This window comes from Macaca thibetana, chromosome 5 (genome assembly GCF_024542745.1).
Source record: "Macaca thibetana thibetana isolate TM-01 chromosome 5, ASM2454274v1, whole genome shotgun sequence".
NCBI lineage: Eukaryota > Metazoa > Chordata > Mammalia > Primates > Cercopithecidae > Macaca > Macaca thibetana.
Genome location: NC_065582.1, coordinates 176,130,658 through 176,143,662, shown reverse-complemented (window position 1 = coordinate 176,143,662; position 13,005 = coordinate 176,130,658). Strand labels below are relative to the sequence as shown.

At 40.8% G+C, this 13,005-nt stretch overlaps 1 protein-coding gene across 3 annotated transcripts in view; it reads right to left on the bottom strand.

Moving 5' to 3' along the window:
- The window catches only part of CLNK (cytokine dependent hematopoietic cell linker), a 245,670-nt gene that overhangs the window by 191,217 nt on the left and 41,448 nt on the right, over positions 1–13,005 (bottom strand). The window contains exon 1 of one of the 3 annotated variants that reach the window (XM_050792137.1): positions 2,445–2,755. The exons of the other annotated variants lie outside the window; for them this stretch is intronic. The gene's annotated coding sequence lies outside the window, so the exon portion shown is untranslated. Of the gene's footprint in view, positions 1–2,444; positions 2,756–13,005 lie in introns of those variants that run through there. 3 annotated transcript variants of the gene reach the window in all.

Below are 13,005 nucleotides of genomic sequence, written 5' to 3'. Positions count from 1 at the left end.
TGGTAACATCAGTGAATGTTTGGTTTAATTTGTTAAAAAATCATAAATATAATTTAAATTCAGGTACTTATCTCTCTGGTTAATAATTTAGCCCCTTTGAACGTTTTATGTCTCTTTGTCATGCTGGAAGGGTAGGTACAGTCTGGAAGAACTCTGCAGAACTCAAGTCTTGGCAGATGTTGGCAGTAGCTTATGATAGTGGATATAACTGCTTCATGTACTAGGATTCAAAAATGGATGCTTCTAGATCGCCCTCTACTACTCTTCATGTGACCATTTAGCCAGTTCCTGGCTGTCTCTTCTGTGTCAGACACTGTGTGCACATTTGCTCTCACTCTCGAAGCAGCACATAAAATGTATTCTTCTACCCAGTTTCCAATTACACAACACCAACAACAGCTAACTGAAGATCGGAGAGATTAAGCTACTTACCTAAAGACAAACAGTGAAGTCACACCCTAGATTCATATCCATTTTTGACGATCTCAAAGCCCTGTTTCCTTCCATTTCACCAAGTTGTCCTTCCTCATCTTTTCTAAGCCCCAGTTTCACCTTTTAAATGCCCTAACATGTTCTCTGCCTACTTCGTTAAGTCGTTAAGATCATTCAAGAAGAAAATATGTATTCAAAGGCCTAGATTACATAAGGCTATGCAACTGTGGAATATTACCATTCTCTAACGAGATTATTAAAATACAATATTTGTAAACTTACGTGTATTAATCAATTCCGTAGTGATTGTGGTCATATTTTATGAATAAAATCAGAGCTGATTTGGAGTGAAGAAAGGAAAGTAGTGGAGAAAGAAGCCAACACTTACTGAATACCTGCTAAGTGTTAAGAATGCACCATATTTCATGTAATATAAATATTACATTATTGAGGCTAAATAATTGTCAATACAAGTCTTATGAGATCTTACTCTATTAAAAAGAGGCAGGAATTAAGGGTCAGATATGAAGCCACATCCCTCGTCCAAGTGCTCAGGCATCAAATCCTACGGACTTTCTAAGACAGCACCTGACTCATGGCAAAGTGATCAAGAAACAGAATCCCCTGGTGTTCAGGCCAGAGCTGGCCAGACGGTACAGAAGATTATAAGCATTGGTTTTCAAATGGTCTGGCCTATAGAATCATCTGAGAGGGCTTATTGGGAATAAGAAAGAAATACTACCATTTAGATGGTTGGTGTCAGAGACTACACAGGAGTGAGTTTAGAGATGAGCTCTGTGAAACTGCAAACCAACACTGTTCACCATTCTGATCAGTTAGTCAGGAAAATCAGTTTCCTTCTGAATTCTGTTACTGACATTAGTGACTGAACAACCTTGCAGATATTACTTAGAGAACTCAAGTTCTTCACCTGTAAACCAGGGTAAGTAATAGCCAACTCTTCAGGCCAGCAGGAGCTGAAGGTAAGTAAATGCCAGTTGCCATTCCTACTTCTCTAGGGCATATTGTATCTTAAGCTTCTCAGGATTTCTGAAGCTCTGTCATTTCTCTGGTAGGCCTTCAATTAACCAGGTCTACCATTGTCTTCCTGGTATTTGAAATGATTATTCCTGGTGGTTTGGGAGGCCCCTGGAAATCCAAAGAACAACACTATTGAGGAGTTGTGCCACAGTATAGACAAAGAGAGACAGCCAGAGAAACAGCCAGGTAGGTAAGTAATAGACAAGTAATACTCACAACAGAGAAGTCAAATAAGTAAGACTGGTGTAAAGTAATAAAAACAGTATTGATAAAAAGTTCAGACATATCAACACCTTTTAAAATCAAAGTATCCATATTTTGATGATAGTTATTTTCTTTTCTGTCTCACTCCAGTTTGTTTGTTTTATCCAAGAAAAATCCGGTAGAGATGACTCCTGGCAGTTTTCAAGGTAAGAATTTAACCCCAACTTTAACCTCACTTTTGAGCTCCTTTTGTGAGGGGAAGGATGTCTGCGTGATTCCAAAGTCTAAGTCTCCTCTACACCAAAGCAGAAAGAAAATCGTATTACTTTAGGAAATGTTAAAAATATATTTCCACAGGGCTCCAGGAGTTAACTTCTACTTTGAATGACCTACTTTGAATGGAGGCTTTCTTTCTAGGGGGCTTACTTAATGAAAGTCAGCCAGGAACGCCAACCTTGGGGCCTGGTCTTTATATTTCAGTTGCAAACAGTCAGGGAGTCCAAGCTCCAGGAAAAGAAGATTGAAAACATTTAGTCTTTTAATTTTCTGTGGGTAGGTATCCTGATTCCTTCTCCCAAAAGAATGAAAGGATCTTTAACAATTGAGTTAAGGGCTTTCTTCTTGCCCCTTTGATGCTATATAGAAGGCCCTGACTTCCACGTTAGAAGCACATTTTTCCTTGCTGCTCAGGTCTTTCCTAATGATCGTTTATGACAAGGACATGACCATCAGATGATCACTCACAAGAGATGGCCTAATGAGTTTACCTGAACAGCGTGGAGAGCACCAAGAGATCTGGGCTGAGGTGTCTGTCTCCTGTGAGGAGGGGCGGTAGCGCGGAGACCTTGGGGTGCTGGAAATCAGTAAGGCGGTGGGTTGAATTCTTCTCAATGCTAAGCAGTACCCTTCAGCAGAAAACCTCCTGATAGGTCCGTTTTAGGCTTGGTTTCCTGTGAAATGCAGCCACAGACCTGAGAGGTCTGACCTGAGGGCTGGCAGGACTTCCTCTTCTTAGGCTGGAGTGCAATACGTGAAACTCTTTCAGAGGCTGAAATCTTCCAACCCAAAGGGTGTGTTTAAAGACACACGGTGTCCTTACGTGGCACTTCATAGTTACCAGAACACAATAAAAGGAACTGCTGGGCAACACTCAAGCATGGAAGGTGGGTTTTGTGAGTCTTACTTTACATGCATAGTGGACATTAACTATCTTGTAGCTTAATTTTGCAATGGCTTCCTGAGACCCCCCCCGCCAGACACAAGGACCAGGTGTTGTGGAGAGAACCCGGGAACTAAAGGATAAATGCCTGCCGTGTTAATTATTAGCTATGGGATCTTGGACATTTTGAAGTTTATTTCTCAAGTAGTTTGAGTGATAATAATATTTGTATTTTAGAAACTTTTTTAAAAAATGAGGGATAATTGAGGATGATATTTCCTTCATTGAGGAAATGATATTTCCTCAGTTGTGATGGAAGGATAATAACATTTATATTTTAGAAATATTTTAATAAATAAACAAAATATTGTAAATAAAGGCATGCAACAATGTTTGGGCACATATTAGCTGCTTAATATATTTTCTTTCTTCCTTAATCTTGTTCCATTTAAGCTGATCTAGCCGAGCGCCTGTCTCCCATTCTGGGGCTGTGACATTCTAGTTTTATATAAATTGATGTTGAATTCCATAACAAACTCCAACATTATTTACAGTAAATTCAAAGGTAAAAGTTTGTATTTTCTTGGGTAAATAACTCTGGTTTTGACTTAACAGACACCCCAAGGAAAACATGAAAATAAGCACTCTTTGAATGCTAATTATGAGTCAGTTACATTGCTAAGCAACTTGCAAGCATTATCCTCCTTAATCTTACTAATAACCGTGTAAGGAACATATTTTAAATCCCATTTTGTAATTGTGAAAACTGAAAACTAGGGAGACTTAAGTAGTTTAACCACTTTATTAATTAGCTTTTGCTGCATTAGGAGCTTAAAGCAGTAACCATTTTATTTAGTTCATAATTGTGTGCGTCACTTGCTCACTTCTTTTGGTCTGCACCTGTATTAATTTTCTAGGGTTTTCATAACAAAGGACTGAGCCCTGAGTGACTAACAAAACAGAAGACTGAACTGTATTGTCTAATAGTCTGGTCTCTGGAAGTCTGAGATCAAGGTGTCGACCAGGTTGGATCCTCCTGAGGGCTGTGAGGAGAGGATCTGTTCCGGGCCTTTAACCCCGGCTTGTGGGTGTCTTTGTATGCTTGTTCTTGTGTTTACATGGCATTCTCCCTGTGTTTGTGTCCAAATTTCCCCTTCTGAGCAGGACAGCAGTCACAGTGAATGATGGCTCACCCTAATCACCCAATTTTAACTTCATTACCTCTTTAAAGACCCTATCTCCAAGTCAGAAGGCATTCTGAGGTATGGAGGGGTTAGGACTTTAACAAATGAATTTTAGCAGGGACATATTTGACCCATAACAAGACCTGATCATCTGGTCTGTGCTAGTGGTTGAGAGGCTGTTGGATGATCTAGGATTATCACATTCATACATGTGTTGGTTGACAATCATGTCAGCCAGGTGCCTCTGTTCTCCTCTGCATATCTAACAGGCCAGCTTGGCCCATTTACACGGTGAGTTTGGGGCTCCAAGGGCAATGGGAGAGGGGAAGCCCCAGCCACCAGCCGTTTCCAGGCCTTTGCTTGCATCCTAGTTGCCATGGTCCCATTGGCCAAAGCAAGTCACATGGCCAAGTTCGGAGTGAATGTGGGAGAAGATTATTCAACGGGTGAATGAAGAAAAGTGAATTATTGTGGTATTTATTGGTAAATAATCTAAAATCCATGTTCACATCCAATTGGTGGCCAGACTGCAATAAGAACCCAAGTCTAATGATATGAATATTCCTGCTTTTTACCAAGGAAGAATTGAAGACAGTGTGGTCTAATGAGAAAGTTGAGAATAGTGTAGGTGATATTTATAGCTTTTTTTCTTGGAATATCTTTCATTAATTTATCATCTGTTGAATATGTATCATGCATCAGGAGCTCTATTAGGTGCTGAAAAATACAACTAGGTAAGAGAGATACCTAATCCTTTGATGGAGTTTATAGCCTAGAAGAGGTGAAAATAAATGAATGGACTTCATATATATATATATATATAAAATAACTACAATTTGTGGTAAATGCATTGAATAGTGCCTGATCAGACATGTATTGATTTAACAAATAGATATTCACATCCACTACCTACTATGTCAGGCACTGGGCAACTTGTGGGGATATAGAGGTGAAAAAAAAAAAACAAACTTGTCCCTGCCTTCATGGAGTTTCGGATCTAATAGAATAGAGAGGTATTGGACAAGAAATCAACCATCAAGATGATGTATTACGAGATAGGAACAAAGAGGGCTCTGAAACAAATAAGAGGCACATGTGTTTTACTCTGTGAATTCAGACCAGATTTCCTCTGGGGAGGTGACAGGAGAGCTGAGGTGTTGATAATAAGTAGAGATTTGCTGGACCAGAAGTGGAGAAAAAGGGGAGGGAAGAGGAGAGAAGGAAGGAAAGAAGAAACAAAAGAAATCTTCTAAGAAAGAAGGAAGCAGCAAAGGGAAGAGGAGGGAGGGGAGAAGGGAAGGAGTAAAAGAGGTGTCCAGGAGCACATTCAAGGCCGAAGATATTGTCAGTCTGGATGCCTGGGTGGGAAAAACAGCGTAGCTCACTGAAGGACCCTATATAGCGAAAGGTGGCTGGAATGGAGAGGGAGCAAGGAGGAGCGTGACATAAAAGCAGCAAGAGAGTCTCAGTCTCAGGCCAGCTGCAAGTTCCAATCTGCATGTTCTTGCTGCCTGTCCCACATTCCACAGTTAGAGGGACTCCCTTGCGTTCATCTTCTCTTTGGGTGATAATTCATTTTGTTTTCATTGCTTCACGAGTTCTTGCCTCTCATCTCCCATTTCCCTCTTGCATAGTTTATTGGGCTCACGGACCCTGAGTCATGATAAGAAGTATAAATCCAGAGAAGTTTGGGTTTTGCCAACCAGGTTACAGTTATCCAGATGTATCACACAGTGGCTGCCTAGATCTGGCCAAGGAATTTGACCGTTCTGGGTGCCTTATGTAACTTGTGGATGATAATACTTACTTGGAGGAGTGGCTCTTAGGATAAAATCGCTTACCTCCTGCAACGGGCTAGTGTGTGCCTGGCTATAATTAGCATTAGCCCCCTTGGCTTTTGTTGGGCCTGTCTCACAGTGCCACTAAAGCATAGCATGGAACCGCCAGAAATACTCAGTTGTGGATAAGTGATTTAATAGGGGATGCACAATGTGTGTAGAGCTGAATCTGCGGTCAAAAGGGATATTTCTGAGTCAGTGCTTGACCTAGTGATTCTGCCAAGTTTTCACTTTCTGGATAATCTACTCAAGCATGAAACTCTTGGGTAGATCATGTGGAAGAAATACAGGGAGGAAACAAACAAACAAACAAACAAACAAACAAGGGGGAGAAAACCCAAACAGGACTTTTAAGGTCAATCATATTCAAGGAGGACCATGGTGCCTGGATGACTGGGAAAGAGCTTTTCCTGGCTCTTGCACGGCCTGCTGGGAGGCTAATTTGCAAGGCTGTCAGGTTTTGGAGTTACACTGGCTTAGGTCAAATCCCACCCAGTTACACTAATTGGATAAATGTAGATGAGTTTTATAAACTGACTGATTCTCCCCTTTTTCCCCTTTAAAAAGAGGTATAATACTACTAACCTCCTGGCATTGTTAATGCATGAAATGATAAAATTCTCTTGCAAATACAAGCAGGTAAGAATATATGCAGGTAAGAATATATGGGCATAACACATCTGTGAACAACCTGAAATCTATTCAAACAGAAGATGTTTAAAATTTTTTTAAGCTTCGGCTATGCATTTAGTGCACATGAGAAGAAACTGACATTTTTATCTATGCTTTAAATATCATTTTATTATTTTAACCTTTTAATTTTGAAACAATTATAGACTCACAAGAAAAAAAAAAGTACAGAAAGGTCCCATGTAGTACCTATCACTCAGTTTCCCCCCGAGAAACAGATTTCTTATGAATAAACATTTTGTGCAGAAACAGATTTGATTCTTAATTCACTTCCTCTTTCTAAAATTGAGGCAATGTGCTGGGGGAAAAATAAAAGATGGCAAAACCTTACCTAACCTTTCCATTTTCTCGCTGTTTTTGCTATCTAAGTTTTCTTTTCCTTTATTTATTTATTTATTTTTTTTTTGCGGGGGCGACGAGGTCTTACTCTGTCACCCCGACTGGAGTGCAGTGATGTTATCACAGGTCACTGCAGCCTTGAACTCCTGGGCTCAAGTGATTCTCCTGCGTCAGCTCCTGAGTAGTTGGGACCACAGGCACACAACACTGCACCAGGCTAACTTTCTTTAGTTTTGTAGATATAGGATCTCCCTGTGTTGACTAGACTGGTCTCAAACTCCTGATCTCAAGGAATCCTCCCACTGAGGCCTCCCAAAGTGCTGGGGTTACAGGTGTGAGCCACTACACCCTGTCCTTTTTTGAAATGTTTCCAACAAGACAAATTAAAATGAAGAAAGAAGTCCCTGGTTTTGGGGAAACACCCTGACATCATTCAATGTTTGATTTCATCCTTTCAGCTGGTAATGACTGCCAAGTTCAGGCTCCTATCAGACAGCTGGTCTCAGGCTGGTATCAAGGTCTGGGATAGCACCTTGCAGCTTACACAAACATACGCCCTCAAAACACAAAAGAGAACTACTGAACACAATCGAAAAAGGGTGTGTTGTTTGTTTTAAAAATTCCTAGTTCAGAGTGCTATCTCCTGCAATGGATCAAAATCCATGCTTTTTTTTTTTTTTTTTTTTTTTTTTTTTTTTTTTACAAATTATATGAGTGGAAACCTGTGTTAATTAGTGCCAGCATCTCTGATTTATTACAGTTTAGCACCTGTTTACATTGGTGCCTCAGGCAGTTTGACTCCAGGCCCTTGAGAGGAGCTCAGCTCACACTAATTGCTGTTCCCTTCTCATCTCATAGCCTGTCTCCTTCAGGACACATGCTATGAGCCTCCCCTCAATTAGCTCTGATTTCTTTTTCACAACGTGCTAAAACTTTTGAAAGGGGAATCTCCATGTGAGCGGAAGTCATGTCCTCTGCTGGATTTCAGACGTGCTGAATTTAAACTGCCATGGTCTATGGCATGAATTAGACAATTTTCATGGCTGCTAAGAAATAACTCCCTGGTCAACACCTCAGTAAATAAACACGCTTGTCATTCAAACACATCTGGTCAAGTCTGGGAACTATGTTGGGGTGGGGGTGTTCCTACTTTACTCTCTCCAGCAAGGCCCTGCTTCCTGGCCCAACCACTCTGACTCTGACTAAAGCATCCTATAGGACAGAAGAACCCAACATGGGTAAATCCAGGGCTCAGTATAAGAGCTCATTGGTCAGAGACGAAGGGGCATTTTAAGGATAACGTGGTTTCTGATTTTGTATTTATTTCCTAGCCTCCTTTTGTTGCATTCATATCTAAGTTCTTTGGAAACCACAGAAGCAGAGGTGGTACGTGAATGTAGAAAGAGCTCTTTTTGAATATCTCTGCTTTGGTTTCTTTTACCTCTCCCAGTTCTTCTTTAAAAAATGATAGAAGTTTATCAATTAATAAATATCCATTAATTACAAATTCATTGCTGAGTTCACACTACTTTTCCCCAGAAGGACCTCATGAGGCTAACATTAATTAAGACCTCAATATATGCTATAATTGTGCTAGGCACTTTGCATAAATGCATAATTTAATCATTACAATAATGATTGTGTTGGTATCATTATTGCTGTTATACCTTTGACCATACCAGTCTCAGATTCACCAAGTTCTCACAACACTGGTGAGAGATACATTCATGCCCCACTGTCTCCATGAGTCCCCTTTAAGCACCATAAAGGCTCTCAGAACATTGGTAGCTCTGTCCTACTGAGGCCATGGGAGCAGGTAGAGGCACAGGCTACTATACCTGGTGAAATGCTAGTAATAAATAAACATGTAAGAGAAAGTGCAGGGCAACACAAGAATGAAACAGGATAATGGAATGAAGAGTGTGGGATGGGAACTTTATGTATGGAGGTCTGAGTCTGCATCTCTGCAGAGATGAGGTTTGAGCTGAGGTCTAAGTGATGAGAAAGACCCAGCCAAGTGAAGCTCTGGAGGGGAGAGATTTCCAAGTAGAGGAAACACATGAGAAGTTCCAAGGGAAGAATTAGCTTTGTGGGTATAATACGTATTAATAGGTTTTGGGGTATACATATGTATATGTAGTAATATGTATTGGGGTATACATAATATATATAATATGGGGGTATAATATATATTAATAAATTATAAACTCCTTGAGGGTGGCCACAGTTATTTCTCATCTTGGAATTCATTGCAATACTAAGGACCCACCTTGTATCACCCAGCAATAGTTGAACTGAAATGATGACAGTCTAAACCTCACATTTTCAAATGAGATGGTGGAGTCCTAACTAGGTGAAGTGACTGGTCACCAAGGTGAGTAGGGGGAAGAACCAAGACAGAGACCTAAGTTCCAAATCTTTTTCCAGCTCAGCATAGCTATGTTCCTTAATTCTACATGTAAATGTCATCCATTGCTAGCAATTTATCTTGAGCAGAGCCTTGTTTAGACGAATCTGGCTGGGAGTGTGACATTATCTATAACAGCAACAAAAAAATCTGCTTTGGGTTATTTGCCAAACACTTTTGCCCAAGGTTAAAAACACTGCAGTATTTTTAAACCATGCTGACAAAATTATTCCCTCTCTGTGCAGGGGCTAAATTGTTGCGAGGGTCTCCAAATTGGCAGGACAAAGGGCCCCGCGCCATCTGTCCTCAGATTGGTTGAATTTAGGTCTTGAAGCAAGAATCAGATTAAGAAAGAAAGAAAATAGCACGAAACACCGCCGGGGAACCTCTTGATGAGTTTCGTGTTAGTACACGTGATTATCAATCTATGGGTGGGACAAGCAGATTCCTAGAATAGAAGATAAGAGAAATGAAGCCAATTTCTACACTTAAAATAAAATTAGATCTTTGACTTTTTTACTGGGACAGGACTTTTCAACTTTCTCATTCTCTCTCCCTGCCTCTCTCTTTGTAAATGTTTTCTTTTCTTTTCTAGAAAGAATGAGAAATGGATCAGAATTACTTTCCTCTCTTTAAGGCAAGTAGAAATAATAATAGCTGGTATAAATAGAGTAACTGACACTTTTCCAACATTTTCCTGTACTTTGTTTTCCTTCATTTGAAGTTTAGTCTAAATGTATGAACTCCTCAGCATAATTTTTTGAGATACAAAGAGGTTAAGTTCCAAGCCTTGCCTGGATCCTACAGCTCGTAAACTACTGGGCAAGGACAAGCTCAGATCTTTAACCCTCAGATCACTTGCCCTTGCCAGTATTTTAACAGAGATATAGCAAAGTTGAAAGTGAGGGCTGCATTCACAGGCAGCGGTTAGTGATCCCGTGACTCAGGTTCTAAGCCTGGACTTCTTTGCACAGCTTCATGGTCTCCTTGAACGCAAACACTCTGAGACTGGGGTTTTGAGTAGTGGCATGGCCCCTAATGATCAGATCCACAGATGGAAAATTCTCAATATATTTTATGACAGACTGAGATCCTAAGAAGGAGATTATACAAATGCAAAATGTGGAGGAAATAATTCTAAGGCACAATAGTGAGAAAACAAGGAAACCTTTTCAAAATGCATGCTATGCGAGGGTGGGGTTTTGTCTCACTTGAAATCCAATATGTAGAATATTCTCAGCCACATAGCAGGTGCTCAGTGAATATTAATAAAGGAATGATAAAACCTCGATGGGGCTTGGGATTTATCTGCATTGTTCATGCTCTCTCCCAGTATCTGCAAGAGCACTCGCTCAGCCTTGTAGATTAGCAGATGGAAAAGAGGAAAAGAAAGGGTTAAAGAGACTTCCCAATTTATGCCATATAATTTGACCATTAGGCCAAATGGGTCCATACCAAGTCTTAGATCAAGGTGTGGCTCCTGTATTGAGAGATTATCTTGTGTGGATTGAGCATGTATGCGGATCAATCTGGGGACATAATTTTCACGATACGCTGGTTACTGTGTATGTAACACACTTCAGCTGGGGAGGAAGCACTGATTCTGGGCCATTCGGGAACCAGCCGGACTTGCAAGATAGCTGTTTTATTTAGTTATCCCTGAGCCTGGTATAAGGAGCCTGGTAACAATGGATGTAAAAGGGATTCGTAGGTGTAAAAGCAATGTGAAGTGATTTTGATGTTGCTGATGGGAGGAAAGACTCAGGAGCAAAGTTGGTTATGATTACAGACTGTATTTGCTCAGTGATATTTTGGTTTTGGAGCCTGTTCTGGCCCTTGCATTGCCTCTCCCAAAGAAATGTGTTGGGAGTCCTAACTCCTAGTTACATTAGAGTGTGACCTTACTTGGGAAAAGGGTCTTTGCAGATGTAATCAAGTTAAGATGAAGTCACTTGGGTCGTCCTTAGCCAAGATAACTGGCATCCTTAAAAAAGAGGAAAGCTACACAGAAAAGAGAACTTCATTTGAAGAAACAGAGACATGCAGGGAGAAGACACTCATGGGAAGACAGAGGCAGATATTGCAGGTATGTGGCCACAAGCCAAGGAGTGCCTAGGGCTGCCAGAAGCTGAAAGAGGCAAGGAAGGATCCTCCCCTAGATGCTTCAGAGGGAGCACGGCCCTGTCCACACCTTGATTTAGGACTCCGGCCTCCAGAACCCTGAGAGGACTCACTTCTGTTGTTGTAAACCACCCAGTTGGTGGCACTTGTTCCAGCAGCCCTAAGTGCCTGACACAGAGCCATACATTTATAACTCTGATGCATCAATGCTTTGAAAATTCCTATAGAAAAACAACATTTATGCCTAAAGAGTACACATTTTTAGTTCCCTGTCTCTTTTAATCCTCAGTGAAACCATTGTTTTTAATAAATGTTATCTCAAATTAAGGATCAGAGATTTCTTAGGGATGCATATGGACCGTAACCATGTGCTGCAGAGTGAGGAGATCGCAGTTTGAAACCATTTTGCAGCTCCAGTGGCCAGAAATCCTATGAATAGCAGCTATAATTTGTTTAAATAGCACTTGAGATAGTGCAGTCAAATATTCTAGGCTTGTCAACAAAAAGACTGTCGTATCTTCTGGAGATGGTGGACCAGCTTCTTCAGCGTTTGTTATTGGTGGTGGTAGAGGGGAGGGAACCATTCCTAGGCCCTGTCCCTAAATCACCCCCGAGGATCCTACAATTGCCACGTCAGTCTTTTCAGCAGCAGAAGCACCAATGACGTAAGTACAGGCAAACATACCGCCTCTTTTGCTGATTCATACCAGATTCCCAAATTCTATTTAATGTCCACCTTACCAGGTGGGACCAAGTGTGGGCCTTCAGCTTACCATTCACACCTTTAGACACCTTGAGCCTGAAGGTAAGGAACAAGGGCACTCACAGTGGCTGGGCATCTGTTTAGACCCAGGAACTGTGCAATATAGTCATGCACTGCATAAGGATGTTTTGGTCAATGATGGACTGTGTACACAACAAAGGTCCTACAAGGTTATAACACCATAATTTTACTGACCCTTTCTCATGTTGGATAAGTTTAGATACACAAATACTATTATGTTGTAATTTCCTACCATATCCAGCGCAGTAACATGCTGTACAGATTTGCAGCCTAGGAACAATAAACTATACCATATAATCTAGCTGTTGTAGGAGGCTATTCTTTCCTAGCTTTGTGTAAGTACACTCTACAATGTTTACACAACTATGAAATCAACTAACGATGCATTTCTTAGAACTTCCTGAGTCATTTAGTGATTCACGATTGTATTATGTTGTGGTGGTATACTACCATCATTTCTCAGAGTGGGCATGATTTCCATTTAAAAAGAAGGAGATCATGCAGCATTTGTCCTTCTGTGCCTGGCTTCTTTCACTTAGCATCATGTTCTCTAGCTTCACCCATGTTGTTGCAAAGACAGAATGTTCTTTTCCAACGCTCAATAGTGTTCCATTTATCTGTTTATCTGTTGATGGGCAGTTAGGTTATTTCCGTATCTTGCCTACTGTGAATAATCCTGCAATGAACTCACGGAAGTAGAGAGTGGAATGGTGATTGCCAGAGGCCTTGCAGGGATGGAGGAGTGGACTGGGAAAGGGGAGACAGCGATCACAGGATACAAAGTTTCAGTTAGACAGAAGGAGTCA